Here is a 17,711-nt window from a genome sequence, read left to right as displayed (position 1 = left end):
ACTGCTGTATCGGGGTCATTAACGCTTACCTGTAATCAGAAAAAGGCAATAATTAGGTACAGGTATGATTAGGATTTACACGACATAGTATAATATAGGTTAAAGTTGAAGGACTCTCTCCATGCTGGATTTGAAATAGCTTCTCACACTTACCATCCAAACTTCTTCATCGTCTTCTACCCTTCCCCTCCTCCTCCCCCTCTCCTCCTCCTTCTCTTTCATCTGCTCATGTTCTCTTTCATCCTCCTCCTCCTCTCCCCCCTCCTCCTCTTACTCCTGCACCATCACTCCAGACTCCACTCCAGTGACTGCGTTTCACCCACGAAGATGAGTTAAAAGCTCGTTCCCAGAAGCACAGACCCCGGGTTCGAGCGTCGGGTATGGTGACCTATAGTTCTCGTACAGTCTTTAGTTACAACTGCCGCCATTTTGAAAAGCCCGTCAATCACAACCTGCCTCATTTACAACCACACAACCACCACCATACTATGTACCACAACTACCAACACCAATCTATCAACCACAACCACCACACTGCCTACCACCATAACCAGCATCACACTGTGTACCACCACAGCTACCACCCACTACTACCATCAAACTACCACAACCACACTATACCAACCACCATAAACCACCACTACCACACCATAAACCACCATTACCACACTACCTACACCACCACACTGGGCCACTGCCATAACTACACCTGGGCCAAAACTTTAATTGGACGTCTTTCAAGATTTCGATAACGCCAAGACATCCAGGCCAGGTGAGGCTCTCTTTATTCTCCTACACCTGCCCACACCTGCTCACTAAATTAACTGTCCTTTTTCCTTCGGTTTGTCTGTCTATCTGCGTCGCTTTCCTTGTCTCTGAACCAAATGAAGTGTCCCTTTCTCTGTCCGTCTGTCTTATTCTATTGGGGATATGTGGCACCTCTCTCTCTCTCTCTCTCTCTCTCTCTCTCTCTCTCTCTCTCTCTCCCTTCTAATATCCTCTTCTTCCTCCTTTGTTAAACTTTCCTCCTACTCCTCCTCCTCCTGTCTCTTCCTAATTCTCCATCATTCATTCCTAGTTTTCTTGTCTCTTCTTTCTTCTTCTTATTCTTCTACTTCCTATTCTTGCTCCACTTCCCGTTCCTAGTCTTCCTATTTTATCCTCCTCCTCATTTTCTTATGTCGGGAAGTCCTCCACTAACCCTTCCTTCTCTCATTTCTTCTTCTTCTTCTTTCTCTCCTCTTCTTCTAACTGTTCCAATTCCTCTTCCTACTTTTCTCGTCTCCTACTCCTCTTCCTCACTCTCTCATCTCCTCTTCCTCACTCTCTCATCTCCTCTTCCTCACTCTCTCATCTCCTCTTCCTCTTCCTCACTCTCTCATCTCCTCTTCCTCACTCTCTCACCTCCTCCTCTTCCTCACTCTCTCACCTCCTCCTCTTCCTCACTCTCTCACCTCCTCCTCCTCCTCCTCTCTCTCTTCTCCTCTTCCTCACTCTCTCACCTCCTCCCTCCTCTTCCTCACTCTCTCATCTCCTCTTCCTCACTCTCTCACCTCCTCCTCCTCCTCTTCCTCACTCTCTCATCTCCTCTTCCTCACTCTCTCACCTCCTCCTCCTCTTCCTCACTCTCTCACCTCCTCCTCCTCTCTCGGCAAGGTTGGACTCTCGCCAGATCCTACCATTATTCAGAGGCTCTCAAACGCTCAACACACAGACAATGATAGAAGGAATGGGGGAAGGAATGAAGGAAGGGAGGCATGAAGGCATAATAAAAAGGAGAGAAGGAAGACGTGGAAAGAATGAAAGAAAGGAGGCATAGAGGAATAATAAAAAAGGAAGAAAGAAGTGGTAGGTATTAAAGAGAATAAAAGAGGGAATGAATGAAGGAATAACAATAGAAATGAAATAGGCAATGATAGAGAGAATGAAAGAAGGAATTAACGACGCTAGTAGTTTTGGTCCTATTGATATGCTATTAACGTTTCCTGTATATATTTAAGTTATTTAAACCCTTGAAATTACCGCTTAAGTGAACGTAAGGTAAGGTAAGGCAAGGTAAGGTCAGCTCAGTAGGATACGGTAAGGTAAAGTAAGGTAAGGTAAGGTAAGGTAAGGTAAGGTAAGGTAAGGCAAGTTCAGCTCAGGTAGGGTAAGGTAAGGTAGGGTAAGGTAAGGTAAGGCAAGTTCAGTTCAGGTAGGGTAAGGTAAGGTAAGGTAAGGTAAGGTCAGGGGGGGGAGTGGGCAGGCAGGGTGGGGGCACAGGCATAGTTCAGGGCAAGGTAAGGTAAGGTAAGGTAAGGTAAGGTAGGGTGAGGTAAGGTAAGGTGAGGGCAAGTCAGGTAAGGTAAGGCAAGTCAGGTAAGGTCAGATCACCTCAGGTCTACTAGTCAGTTTAAGTCAGGTCAGGTCAACCTTTATAGCATAATACACACAGCCCCAACGCATACATAAACAAACATGTAAACAAAAGCAATAATGGAGTTTGTTTCAATAATTAGTGAACTTTACTATAATCTGTAGGTGAGGACAGACAACACCTGCCATTAATAAAGACAGGTTTAACGCCTTAGTGATGGTTATGTTAGTGGTGAAGACAATAGTTCTCCTCCTCTTTCTCATTTGCATCTACTTCCTTCCTTATCCTTATTCTCTCTATTACTCTGCCTCATTCTCCTCATCTTCCTTTCCCATCCTCCTCCTCTTTCCTGTCATTTCTCCCCTTTTTTCACTTTCGGGATCCCTCTCTTCCTCCTCCTGTTTCTCTTCTACATCTTCCTTTCTCCCTTCCGCTTATTCTACCTCCTTCTTCCTGCTCCTCTCCCCCTTTCTCTCATCCTTTTCTTTTTCCACCTCACTCTCCCTACTCCTCTTCTTGTTCCATCTCTCCCTCTCTCTCCTCCTCTTCCACCCCCTCTCTCTCTCCCCCCTCCTCTTCCACCTCTTACCTCTCCTCTTCCTTCATCCTCTTCTCTCTTTATCCTCCTCCTCCATCTTGTAACATTTCATTGCCTTACCATGATCTCCACGGTTGAATTGGCTATTATCTCTCTCTCTCTCTCTCTCTCTCTCTCACACACACAAACACACACACACAATATTTTTATTTCAGGTTAGCGAAACGTCACTAAATAACTGATTTAGTAATTTTTCAAAGTATTTTCCTATATTGCTATTAATAATCTCGCCTGTAAACAATAAAAGTGTGTATTGTAAAGTATAGATGTGTAAACCTGTAAGTATAGATGGGTAAACTTTTAATTGTTAACCAAAAAAGTTTCCCCATGATAAAGTATAAATGTATAAACCTCTCTCGTCGTTAGGTTGATACTCTGAAACAACGTAAATATAGATGAATATACCTCTATTATTAGGATTGGAGTTCACTACGGCGAGCAATCCTGTAAATGAATAAACCTCCATCGCCAATACTCAGATTCAATACGAACAACGGCACAAATTAATATACCTCAGGTGGAAATATTCATATACAGTGTGCATTAATTCTTCTTAATTCCACTAACACTCACTTGTTTCTTGTTGGGGAATTAAAACGTTTCGGGAATTTACGCTCCTGAATGTAATATTTCATCTGAATTCCATTGATGCTTACTTGTTTCTTGTTTGGAAACTGTAATGTTAAGGAATGTATACCTCCAGAATGTTATATTTCATCTGAATTCCATTGATGCTCACTTGCTGCTGAAAACCACAGCGTTTATAACTGATACCCGGTTTATTGTGGCATTGCAAGGCGTACTGACTTCAGACACTGCCAAAATATCACAATACTCTTGTCAATACTCGAGGGTAATTATAAAACTGTTGTCTATGATACTAGAGACTTAACTAGCTGGAGAAGTTATCCCCAGAGCGGCCAAACATGAGGGTGGCGCAATATGCAGATTCCAACTTTCCTCCGTAACACAGTTTGGGCAATGCGCCATACTTTACAGCGGTGGTAGCGTTGTTGTGGTGATGGTGTTGTGGTGTTGGCGTTGTTGTATTGGTGGTGGCGTTATTGTGGTTGCGGCGTTGGTGTGTTTGTGGTGGTGATTGCGTTGTAGTAGTGGTGGTGGCGTGTTTGTGTCGATGTGGTGGCTGTGATAGTGGTAGTGTCTTTGTGGCAATGTTGAGGTCGTTGTGGTAATGTGTTTGCGGCGATGTGGTGGTTGTGGTAGTAGCGGTAGTGTGTGGCGATGTTGTAGTTGTGGTAGTGTGTAGCGATGTAGTGGTGTATTTACTGTGGTGTTATGGTGGTTGGGGTGATGTTAGTTACTGCGCACTGTACTCTTGACACGCACTGTACTTCTGAGATACAATACAGCATTAGTTTACTGGCGCAATGTACTCTGACAAACACTGCCTCATTAGCTCATTAACTACTACACCAGGCGATTAATGAGGTCAGCGCCGCCTAGTGTCTGGCTGTGTAATTACGAGTGGTGGCGGCACAGCTCGGCAACACATGATACCCAACACTCACTGGCTGAAGCAACGCATCTGCCCCTATACATTGCTACATGAATTAAATGACCTTTGACCCTTGTTAGTTTAGGTTAGGTCAGGTCACGGTATCGTAGCACCAAATTCCACTCCTATGTTGTACTGTCTTGGGGAGGGCTAGAAGGCATCTTTATACAGTTACACGTGAATTACTGAAGCACAGAGAGTAATGGTCCATACACCTAAAATTTTGTATATTTGGTGAAAATTTTGACCCTTTGAAATTTATAGAAAATAACACGTAATTCTTCAATAATTAAAAAAAAAAACCTGTTTATAACCTTACCACAATATCCTTGTTAAAAATTCCCTCTGTGTTGGTGGATTACGACTCAATAATAGGAGAAAAACTATAAATAGGCAGAAAGATACACACATGGCAAGATAGATATAAATAAATAAATAATGTGATTTTAAACTCATATAATTTAACCAAAAATTAACAAATGCTCAGGGTTTTTTTTTATCATAGTACGGGCGGCATTTTAAGATATTTATATAAACCTAACAGCTGCTTAATAACTACATACCTTTTTCTGGGTGTTTGAACTATGACCTAATAAAATCAGTATATAAATAGGAATTACCTGAAGAATCACCACCCCGGCTTATTTCACCTAATGATTAACCACACTAACTCTAAGCTATCCTAACGCTAACCTGACCTAATCACGCTAACTCTAAGCTATCCTAATGCTAACCTAACCTAATCACACTAACTCTAAGCTATCCTAATGCTAACCTAACCTAATCACACTAACTCTAAGCTATCCTAACGCTAACCTAACCTAATCACACTAACTCTAAGCTATCCTAACGCTAACCTAACCTAATCACACTAACTCTAAGCTATCCTAACGCTAACCTAACCTAATCACACTAACTCTAAGCTATCCTAACGCTAACCTAACCTAATCACGCTAACTCTAAGCTATCCTAATGCTAACCTAACCTAACCTAACGCTAACCTAACCTAACGCTAATCTAACCCACGCTAAACTACCCAATCCTAACCTAACCTAACTCCATCCCTTCAAAGAGTGTTAGGGTGGTTAATCTTCAGGTGATCCAAAAATAGAAAGACCTCCATCAAGTATTGACTCATGGAGAGACTAAAGGCGAGACCAACTGTTAAAAGATAGAAGAAAGAAGGAATGAAGTAAAATAAAAGAAAGAAAAGGTGAAAGAAAGAAGAACGAAGGAATGAAGAAAAATAAAAGAAGAGGTGAAAGATAAAAAAAAGAAGGAATGATGTAAAATAATAGAAAGAAAAGGTGATAGGAATAAGAAAATAAATAAGAAACGAAAAATATGAAAAAAAGATGATGAAAAGAAAGAAGAAGTAAAATAAAAGAAAGAAAAGGTGAAAGAAGAAAATTAATAAGAAGAAACGAAAAAGATGAAAGAAAAACAATAATAAGAATAAATAAAGGAAAAAATAAGGAAGATGAAAGAAGAAGAATGGAACTACAACAACAAAGAAGAAACAAAACAAAAAAGAAAAACAGACAAACGACAGAAAAAGAAAGGAAATGGAAGAAAAAGAAGAAAAAATTAAGAAAAGCGACATAAAGAGACCGATAAAAGTTCATACACCGACTATAACTCTGCCCCCCTCCCATAAACACCCCTGAAGCTGCTGCCATCCTGGGTAAAAGGTCACAAGGTCAAGGTCAGGGGTTAAAGGTCACTGATAAAAGGTCAAGGTCAATGGTAAAAGGTCACGGGTAAAAGGTCACAGGTCATGGGTAAAAGGTAGCATGTCACGGGTTAAAGGTCACAGGTCACGATTAGAAGGTCAAGGTCACGGGTAAAAGGTCATTAGGTCACGGGTAAAAGTTCACATGTCATGGGTAAAAGGTCACAGATCATAAGGTCACGGGTAAAAGGTCAAGGTCAGAGCTCTAAGAATTCCAATACCTGGCGTGAGTTGGCACCTTGATCGAGTGAAGTGTAACAGAGAGTGTGTGTGTGTGTGTGTGTGTGTGTGTGTGTGTGTGTGTGTGTGTGTGTCCTGTTAGTGTCTCTCCTCTACTAGTATTGCTTTTCTCTGTCTTTTTACCTGCACCACCTGCTCACCGCCTTGTCCCTCGTCACCTCTCTCTTCTCGCCCTCTCTCTCTCCTCTTCCCTCTTCTCCTCCGCCTCATTACCCCTCTCCCTCACCCTCTCTCTGCCCTCCACTCACCCTTCACTAACCCCCGCCAACACTATCTCACCCTCCTCCCCTGCATTAGCAAGGGGTGGGGAGGAGGAAGAAGTAAAGAATGGAGGAAGGGGAAGGTAATTGCAGGAGGAGGTAGGTGAGAAGAGAGGAGGCAGGCGTGAGAAGAGAGGGAGGGGGAAGAGAGGAGGCAGGCGTGGGAAGAGAGGAGGCAGGTGGAGAAGAGGGGAGGAGGTGAGAAGAGAGAGGCAGGTGGAGAAGAGAGGAGGCAGGCGGGAAGAGAGGAGGAGGGAGGGAAGAGAGGAGACAGGTGGGAAGAGAGGAGACAGGGGAAGAGAGGAGGCAGGCGTGGGAAGAGAGGAGGCAGGAGGGGAAGAGAGGAGACAGGTGTGGGAAGAGAGGAGGCAGGGTGGGGAGGGAGGTAGGGTGAAGAGAGGAGGAAGGCGTGAGAAGAGAGGAGGCAGGTGGGAAGAGAGGAGGTAGGGAAGAGAGGGAGGTAGGTGAGAAGAGAGGAGGAAGGCGTGAGAAGAGAGGAGACGTGTGGGAAGAGGAGGCGGCGTGGGAAGAGAGGGAGGCAGGCGTGGGAAGAGAGGGGAGGTAGGTGAGAAGAGAGGAGGCAGGGAAGAGAGGAGGTGGTGGGAAGAAGAGGAGGCAGGCGTGGGAAGAGAGGGAGACAGGTGGGGAAGAGAGGAGGCAGGAGTGGGAAGAGAGGAGGCAGGTGTGGGAAGAGAGGAGGTAGGCGGGAAGAGAGGAGGTAGGCGGGAGAAGAGAGGGAGAGCAGGTGGGGAGAGAGGAGGCAGGCGGGAAGAGAGGAGACAGGTGGGAAGAGAGGAGGCAGGAGTGGGAAGAGAGGAGACAGGTGTGGGAAGAGAGGAGGCGGTGGTGGGAAGAGAGGAGGCAGGTGGGGAAGAGAGGGAGGCAGGCGTGAGAAGAGAGGAGGCAGGGGTGGGGAAGAGGAGGGAGGCAGGCGTGGGAAGAGAGGACAGGTGTGGGAAGAGAGGAGGCAGGCGGGAAGAGAGGAGAGGGGCGTGGGAAGAGAGGAGGGAGTAGAGAGGAGGCAGGTGTGGGAAGAGAGGAGACAGGGAAGAGAGGAGGCAGGCGGGAAGAGAGAGGCAGGAGTGGGAAGAGAGCAGGTGGGAAGAGAGGAGGCAGGTAGTGGGAAGAGAGGAGGCAGGTGTGGGAAGAGGAGGCAGGTGGGAAGAGAGGAGAGCAGGGGGAAGAGAGGAGGCAGGCGTGGGAAGAGAGGAGACAGGTGGGAAGAGAGGAGGCAGGTGGGAAAGAGAGGAGGCAGGGTGGGAAGAGAGAGGGAGGAGGGTGGGAAGAGAGGGGAGGCAGGTGGGAAGAGAGGAGGCAGGGAAGAGAGGAGGCAGGCGGGAAGAGAGGGAGACAGGTGGGAAGAGGAGGCAGGAGGGAAGAGAGGAGGCAGGAGTGGGAAGAGAGGAGGCAGGTGGGAAGAGAGGAGGCAGGTGGGAAGAGAGGAGGCAGGGCGTGGGAAGAGAGGAGAGCAGGTGGGAAGAGAGGAGGCAGGGGGGGGAAGAGAGGAGGCAGGCGTGGGAAGAGAGGGAGACAGGTGGGAAGAGAGGAGGCAGGGGGGAAGAGAGGGGAGGCAGGGTGAGAAGAGAGGGGAGGGGAAGGTGAGAAGAGAGGAGGCAGGCGGGAAGAGAGGAGGCAGGCGTGGGAAGAGAGGAGGCAGGTGGGGAAGAGAGAGGAGGGGGAGAAGAGGAGACAGGTGTGGGAAGAGAGGAGGCAGGCGGGAAGAGAGGGTGCAGGAGGGGAAGAGAGGAGACAGGTGGGGAAGAGAGGAGGCAGGTGTGGGAAGAGAGGAGGCAGGTGGGGAAGAGAGGAGGCAGGGGGGAAGAGAGGGAGGCAGGTGTGGGAAGAGAGGAGGCAGGAGGGAAGAGGAGACAGGTGTGGGAAGAGAGGAGGCAGGTGGGAAGAGAGGAGGAGGGGGAAGAGAGGAGGCAGGCGTGAGAAAGAGGGGAGAGCAGGGGGAAGAGAGGAGGCAGGTGGGAAGAGAGGGGAGGCAGGCGTGGGAAGAGAGGAGGCAGGAGGGAAGAGGAGGCAGGGAGTGGGAGAAGAGAGGAGGCAGGGAGGGGAAGAGAGGAGACAGGGGAAGAGAGGAGACAGGTGGGAAGAGAGGAGGGCAGGGTGGGAAGAGAGGAGGTGGGGAGGGAAGAGAGGAGACAGGTGGGAAGAGAGGAGAGGTGGGAAGAGAGGAGGCAGGGGGTGGGAAGAGAGGAAAGAGGGTGGGAAGAGAGGAGACAGGGGTGGGAAGAGAGGAGGCAGGTGGGAAGAAAGGGGAGGCAGGTGGGAAGAGAGGAGGCAGGCGGGGAAGAGAGGAGGCAGGCGGGAGAAGAGAGGAGAGGCGGGAGAAGAGAGGAGGCAGGCGGGAAGAGAGAGGCAGGGAGTGGGAAGAGAGGAGGCAGGTGTGGGAAGAGAGGAGGCAGGGGGGAAGAGAGGAGGCAGGTGGGAAGAGAGGAGGTGGCGGGAAGAGAGGAGACAGGTGGGGAAGAGAGGAGACAGGTGTGGAAGAGAGGAGGCAGGCGTGGGAAGAGAAGGAGAAGAGAGGAGGCAGGAGGGAAGAGAGGAGGCAGGAGTGAGAAGAGAGGGAGGCAGGAGTGGGAAGAGAGGAAGAGGCGTGGAAGAGAGGAGGGGAAGAGGAGGCGGAGGGAAGAGGAGGCAGGAGGAGGAAGAGAGGAGGCAGAGGGAAGAGAGGAGGAAGAGAGGATAAGGAAGAGAGAGACAGGGAAGAGAGAAGGAGGGAGGGTGGGAAGAGGAGGCAGGTGGGAAGGAGAGGCAGGGAAGAGGAGGCAGGAAGAGAGGAAAGGTGTGGGAAGAGGAGGCAGGAAGAGAGGGAGGCAGGAGGAGGAAGGTGGAAGGAGGAGGCAGGAAGAGAGGAGGCAGGTGTGGGAAGAGAGGAGGCAGAGGAGGCAGGTGGGAAGAGAGCTGTGGGAAGAGAGGAGGCAGGTGGGAAGAGAGAGGGCAGGTGAGAGGAAGGGGAAGGAGACAGGTGTGGAAGAGAGGAGACAGGTGTGGGAAGAGGAGAGGCGTGGGAAGAGAGGAGGCAGGTGTGGGAAGAGAGGAGGCAGGTGGGAAGAGAGGAGGCAGGGAAGAGAGGAAGAGAGGAGGCAGGTGGGAAGAGAGGGAGGCAGGCGTGGGAAGAGAGGAGGCAGGAGGGAAGAGAGGAGGTGGAAGAGAGGAGGCAGGAAGAGAGGAGACAGGTGGGAAGAGAGGAGGCAGGCGGGAAGAGAGGAGACAGGTGGGAAGAGAGGCAGGCGTGGGAAGAGAGAGGTGAAGAGAGGAGGCAGGCGGGAAGAGAGGGAGGTATGTGGGAAGAGAGGAGAGGGGGGAAGAGAGGGAGGCAGGCGTGGGAAGAGAGGAGGCAGGTGTGGGAAGAGAGGAGGCAGGAAGAGGAGGTGGGAAGAGAGGAGGCAGGCGTGGGAAGAGAGGAGGAAGGAGGGAAGAGAGGAGGTAGGTGTGGGAAGAGAGGCAGGAGGGAAGAGAGGGGAGGCAGGAGTAAGAGAGGCAGGTGAGAAGAGAGGAGGCAGAGGAGAGGAGGCAGGAGGAAGAGGAGGCAGGAGGGGAGAGGAAGGAGGTGGGAAGAGAGGGAGGGAGGGAAGAGAAGGTGGGAAGAGAGGAGGTGAGGAAGAGAGAGGGGGAGGGAAGAGGGAAGAAGGAGGGTGGGAAGAGGAGGCAGGAGGATGGAAGAAAGGAGGCAGGTGGAAGAGAGAGCAAGGGGGAGAGGAGGTGGGAAGAGAGGAGGTGGGAAGAGAGGAGGAGGAAGAGAGAGGGGAGAGGTGGGAAGAGAGGAGGCAGGGGAGAGGAAGAGAGAGGAAGGAGGGGAGGAGGGAGGAGGGAGGAGAAGAGAGAGGAGGCAGGAGGGAAGAGAGGAGGCAGAAGAGAGGAGGCAGGGGGAGGAGAGAGGAGAGGGGAGGAAGAGAGAGCAGGAGAAAGGAGGAGGTAGGCTGGGAGAGAGAGGGTACAGGGTGAGAAGAGAGGAGGCAGGAGTGGGAAGAGAGAGAGGCAGGGAGGAGAAGAGAGGAGGTAGGAGTGGAAGAGAGGAAGGCAGGCGTGGGAAGAGAGGAGGCAGGAGTGGGGGTGAGAGAGGCAGAGCAAGAGGCAGGAGTGAACTGACACTCTGAAATATAAGTGATTAATACAAAATGCAAGAAGTGGCTAACACTTCATAAGAATAAGGACCAAATTCACTTATGTAAGTGACCTATGATTACTGTAAGGTATAGTGACTTATCAAGGAGGCGCTCACTTTGTTGCAAGTAACTTAGATTTGCAAGTATAGCGGCACCAAGTATAAAAGAGTGAGTGAATGGCGATTCACGAAAGTGATAAGTAATGATTCATTTTGCATGGTGCAGGTGAATGCGATTTACCTATAAGTATAAGTGACCCAGGATTCACATCTTTATACAGCAGTGACCCAGATTCACCTACAAGCATAAGTGACCTATGATTCACCTCTTAAGTATAAGTGAAACATTTATATATGACGTTAAGACCTTCATTTATTTAGGTTGAAGACTTAACACTCTCCAAATATAAGGAAACAACACACAACTATTCTCTCCCCTCATTCTTTCCCTCACCTTATTACCTCATTCTTCGATACCTCCACCTCTCTTCACCCATCCTCCTGTCTCACCCGCCTCCTCCCTCCCCCTCCCTTATCCTCCCACCAACAAAACCCAACAGTGGCAAAGAACTTTCACGTAGAGATTCTAAACCAATGGGGATTGAACCCGAGACAAAGGTATAGAAGTCGGATACGGTCATTCCCATTTCAAAAGGAAATTGATATTTGGTTTCTCGTATTCAAAAAGACGCTGTAACCCAGATTTCCAAAATTTTTTTTCAATAGGTGTCGAAATCACGAAGTTGAATTTTGAGTTTGTGGGGAATTTTTCACCAAAGTCGGAAATATTAAGGTCTGATTTTTTTTATCAAGGCAAAGTTTTGTAAGGTCAAAACAGGGGAAATATTTCTACATACATGCACAGAACATTTTAAGTCCAACAAAAGTTAAGTTTCCACAAAACACAATAAAACAATGTTAGTGATGTTTCCTTCCATTAACTGGTGTGATTACTCCAAAGAAAAATAAACAAGTACTCAGAGTTTTCAGCTAAAAAGATGGAGTCTAGCAAACGGAGAAAAATAAATAAAAAAAAATTCACACGTAACATATCATACATTTTCAAACACGTAAAACAAACTAAATAAAGAGAGAATTTCGCTCTCGGAAAAGTCATATTCCTTTCAAGTTAATAAATAAAGCACATTTTCTCTATTAAATATAATAATATTTTATGATGTCTAATTCTTTCTTTTTCCACGCCTCAAATACTTTTAAATTATTCTGCACCTATGGACACATCAACTTCAGCACTTTAAACCCCAAGACAACAAAACATCAAATAAAAATCTGTTAATGGGGTGGGAAATTTTTGAGATATATGGACGGAGAGGGAATTTCCAAGAATGTGGACGTGGAGAATGGACGTGGAGAGGGAATTTCCTAAGAGCGTGTGCATTGAAAGTATGGTATTCATCAATTATGACCCATTCTACCACATAATCACACTGAGCCAACCCTAAGACTGTTTAAACAAACCACACATACATATACACACATACATATATATTATACATAACCCTAAGTGTACATTAGGGGGAATTTCTTTGTGTGTGTGTGTGTGTGTGTGTGTGTGTGTGTGTGTGTGTGTGTGTGTGTGTGCATGGATAGTCCCATTCCTCTATGTGACATGGTGATGAGGAATTTCACCAGGACAATTATGGGGTCATTCTGGACACACATTGCTCCCCTCACTTGGACACGTCGCCAGCAGTACATGTCCAAGTCCTTGTCTGTCCACTTCCCCGCGGGAAATGAGGCTCTACTAGATAATATATAAAGACATTTCAAGGCTGATTGGACACAGGAAGCGTGCGGTTATATGTTCGGATATGATAAGTGTTCGGTTACTATAAAGTGTTCCATGTATTCGTTACCATATAAATGTCGTTGTGTGAAGTGTTCTATTGCCATTGTGAAGTGTTTGATGATGTCTGTGTATGTGCTTTAAATGTTTTAATTTATTCGTGTATGTCTGTGTATAATGAGCATGTCTGTATGAGTCTCCAATTACGGTTGTCTAGACATGAATGCATTTCACAACAAGGGAATGACAAAGTATTATTACAGGTTTTTCTCAGTGTAAGTCTGACTAACACACAATATATAATATACCTAAAAGAAACTCTCTCTCACCACCACAATTTATTTTCTGCTTATTTTAACTTTAATAAAATATCCAGTTCTGTTTTAACCCACCTAAACCTGTAAATATATAATCCAGTGGGTGTTAGGTTAGAAATATATATATATATATATATATATATATATATATATTACTGTTTCAGGTGGAAGGTGAAGGTCACAGGAATAAGGTCACAGATCCCAGGTAAAAGGTCAAGGTGACGGGAATAAGGTCACAGGTTAGGGCAAAAGTTCACACACCATAGGTAAAAACGTCAGAGGTAACGGGTCACTGGTAAAAGGTCATAGGACATGGATAAAAGGTCAAAGATCACAGGTCACGGGTAAAGGTCAAAGGTCATTTTCTAGTTCAAAAAAATTCTCGGAGACCAATGTATCAAAAACACCTAATTAGTCCTACACTAATAATCCTCCCTCAAGTGTGTTCTACCGCATTAATTAAGAGGCAATTATCTTCAAAAAGCCTTAATGATTCTACTAATGAAGATACCTTTCTTATATAACAACCTATCTTTAATTAATCGCCTCTTTATAGCTGTCTAATTGTTACTTCACTTATACAAATTATCTATCAATCTATCTATCTATCAACTCACCCCTAAGCAGTTAATGGAGGAATACTATCAAGACCCCCCTTATAAACTAATGGAGTGGTATGAACAAGGACGCTGGGGGGGGCTGACTTAAGACTGTGCGCCTAGATAACACTGCACATCTAATTTACATAGTGACGCCTCGCTTTCCTCCTACAATATAAATATTCACTACTACAACTACTACTACCATCGCTACTACTACTACTCCTACCATCGCTACTACTACTACTCCTACCATCGCTACTACATCTACTACAACAACTACTACTACTATTTTTTTTAATAGGCCTCAACCTCCCCCAATAGCCACAATAATCTTCACCGCCATTTTATTGCCTTGAAATTAAATATCCTAATACAAAAGTCGCTACTCTGCAGTGTGAGTTAGTTAAGCTGCAGATCTAGGAGGAATTCAGTGACTGTTGCCTTATAGTCAATCTGCGACTGTTGTTTGCTTAGGGGCCGACGATCTCGTTCCCTGGAGGCAAGAAAATGCAGACCTGTCAGAAAGGACAGTCGACATTCAACCAGGCTGCAACGTGGCTTCTGGGTGACTGCTTGCTCAAACAAATCTCCGCCAGTCTTGTGCAGAAGCGTCTTGCACTTGGTCCCATCCCGCCAGAGGCTGTGAACACCAGGGAGTGAAGCTGTCCTGATCCACATTCTGAATTCTTTGCTTACGCCCTAATCTTGTCGTTCTCGTTCCTCTTGTGTGCAGCCTCAAGAGACAAGTTACGTGTGCCATGCGGCCATGGAAACAAATATCCTGACATCAAAGAAGACCAATGTCCTCGTGTCCAGAATCCTCGAGTGCTGACGTCCACAAGGGCTCTGTTAGATGTAAGAAGTCCTGTGACGGAGGTTCTCACCATCCAATGGAAGGAGGGCGAATTCCACCGTGAGGTCGTGGCAGATTTCCTTCAGTAAATTTGCTGTGAGATCCTCATCATCATGCCCCACGAAGTCCCCTTTCTGCACAACTCATGGCGTGGTCAATGTCGTAGGATGAGCCACACACACATTAGGAGGGCAAACCTTCTACTGGCCAACCGCACCTCAGAGCAATGGCATCTGTGAATTCGTGTTTATTGCTGGGCTGAAACCTTTTGCCCTTATCGGTAACGTTGTTAGCCAGTTCGAGGCGCCCACCTCCTGCTTTATAGCTACTCTTTTTCAAGTTCTCTGGTACTACTACTACTACCGCCACAACGTCAACCCTCTTCACGCCACATTTTCTTTGTGCTAGCCTTGTGTGTCCTCTGACAAAATGATGGGTCATTTACAGTATTTGAATACTAGGGGCGAGGAAGTCCTGACTATCACTACTAACACTATCATCATCATCACTACCATCATCATCACTAATACTACTACTACCAATAACACTACCACTACTCATCATCACACTACCATCATCACTACCACGTCACTAATCACTACCACTACTACTACTACCACCACTATACTACTACTACTAATACTACTACTACTAATACTACTACTACTAATATTAATATTATTACTATTATTATTACTATTAATTATTATTACTACTATTATCATTACTATTACTATTATTATTACTACTATTATTAATATTACTACTATTATTACTATTATTACTATCACTATTATTATTATTATTATTATTATTAATTATTATTATTAATATTATATTATTATCATTACTATTATTATTATTATTATTATTACTACTATTAATATTACTATTACTATATTATTAATATTATTATTATTATTTTCTATTACTATTATATTACTACTATATTATTAATATTACTACTATTATTATTATTACTACTAATATCATTATTACTATTATTAATATCACTAATAACATTACTATTAATATTATTATTACTACTAATAATATTACTATCATTATTACTATTACTATCACCACCACCACCACCACCACCACCATCACCACCACCACCACCACCACCACCACCACCACCACCACCACCACCACCACCACCACCACCACCACTACCACTCCACCACCACCACCACCACCACCACCACCACCACCACCACCAACACCACCACCACCACCACCACCACCACCACTTCACCACCACCACCACCACCACCACTCACCACCACCTACTCACCACCACCACCACTCACTCACTCACCACCACCACCACCACCACCACCACCATCACCACTAATCACCACCACCACCACCACCACTCACTCACTAATCACCAACACCACCACCACCACCACTCTACCACCACTACCATCACTACTCACCACCACTACCATCACTCACCACCACTACCACCACCACCACTCACTAATTTTTTTTTTTTTTTTAAACGTGGCCCAGCCCCCCAATAGCCACACCTTCGCCACCATTTATTTAATTCATTAAATATCCCAATACAAGCAACCATCCTATCTGTGTTAAATTAGTTGAGCCGCAGATCGATGCGCATTCGGTGACTGTAGCCTCATAGTCGATATCTGCAGCAGTGATTGAGTAGGGCAGAAGCTCTCGTTCCCTGAGGCAGAGCAAAGCCGACCGAAGGAGAGAGAAGTCGACATCTCATCCAGGCTGTGACATAACTTCTGGCTGCTGCTTGTTCGAGATCAGCTCCGCGAGTCTGGCGAAACATCTTGCCGGGCCCATCCCACCAGAGGTTGTGAACACTAGGAGTGAAGCTGCCCTTTGATCGACATTTTGAATTCTCTCCCCATATGCCCTTCTGTCGCCCCTGTTCCTATGTGCAGCATCGAGACAGGTTACGGTGACAACGGCCATGGGATCAAAAAATCCTGATGTCGGCTGCTGTCCCCTGCGTCCAGAATCCGAGCACTGACGTCCACACGGGCTTCGTTAGATGTGTTTGAAGTCCTGTGTTGGAGGATCTCGCCATCCAGTGGAAGGAGGGTTGGTTCTACTATGACGTCCCGCCAGGTTTCCTTCAACATATTTGATGTGAGATCCCTACCCCGTCATGCCTCATGCATATGAAGCCCCCCTTCAAAACCATGGCGTGATCGCCATCATAGAATAGCCACACCATTGGAGGTTTAAACCATCATCAACAACCGTAAAACTTAGAACAATGGCATCTGTAAATTTGTTTGTTACAGGAAAACCATTTGCCCTTATCGGTAACGTAGTTAACCAGTTCGAGGCGCCCACCACCAGCGCTTATAGCCATTTTTTTGTCAAATTTTCTGAACCCCAGCAGCAATAATTACTTAAATACTACCATTACATACTACTACTACTATTACTACTACATAATATTAACTTCACTACTAATACCACTACTACTATATTCACTGAATATCACTACTATCACTTACTAATTTTTAATATCATACTCATCAATCTATTGAATATTAACATCACTCCAATACTACTCATTAATAATACTACTAATACTACTAATACTACTACTTACTACTACTACATCATCATCATCATCATCACCACCACCACCACCACCACTACCATCATCATCAATACCACCACTAATAATCACCACTTACCACCACTAACACCACCATCATCATCACCATCATCATCATCATAATAATAATAATCATCATCATCAACATCATCATCACCATCATCATCATCATCATCATCATCATCACCATCATCATCATCATCATCATCAATAATCATCATCATCATCATCATCATCATCTACCACCACTACCACTAACTACTACCACATCATCACCATCATCATAATCATCATCATCACATAATCATCACTACCACTCACTATCATCACCATCATCAATACCAACATCATCATCAACATCATAATCAATAACAATATCATCATCATCATCATCATCATCATCATCATCATCATCATCATTTTACTACTACCAACACTAATACTACCTATCATTAATACTATCATCACCCCAACATTACTATTACTACTATCATCATCACTACTACTTACCATTACTACTACTACTACTAATAATACTACTATTACTATTACTACTACTACTATTACTACTACTACTTACTACTACTACTACTACTACTTTCATTACTACTACTACTACTACTACTTACATACTACTACTTACACCATTACTATCTACCATACTAATACTACTAATAATACCACTACTAATACTACTAATAA

Source organism: Homarus americanus, unplaced genomic scaffold (genome assembly GCF_018991925.1).
Source record: "Homarus americanus isolate GMGI-L3 unplaced genomic scaffold, GMGI_Hamer_2.0 scaffold16106, whole genome shotgun sequence".
NCBI lineage: Eukaryota > Metazoa > Arthropoda > Malacostraca > Decapoda > Nephropidae > Homarus > Homarus americanus.
The sequence above is the reverse complement of the archived record's forward strand: the minus strand, read 5'-3'. Positions refer to the sequence as shown.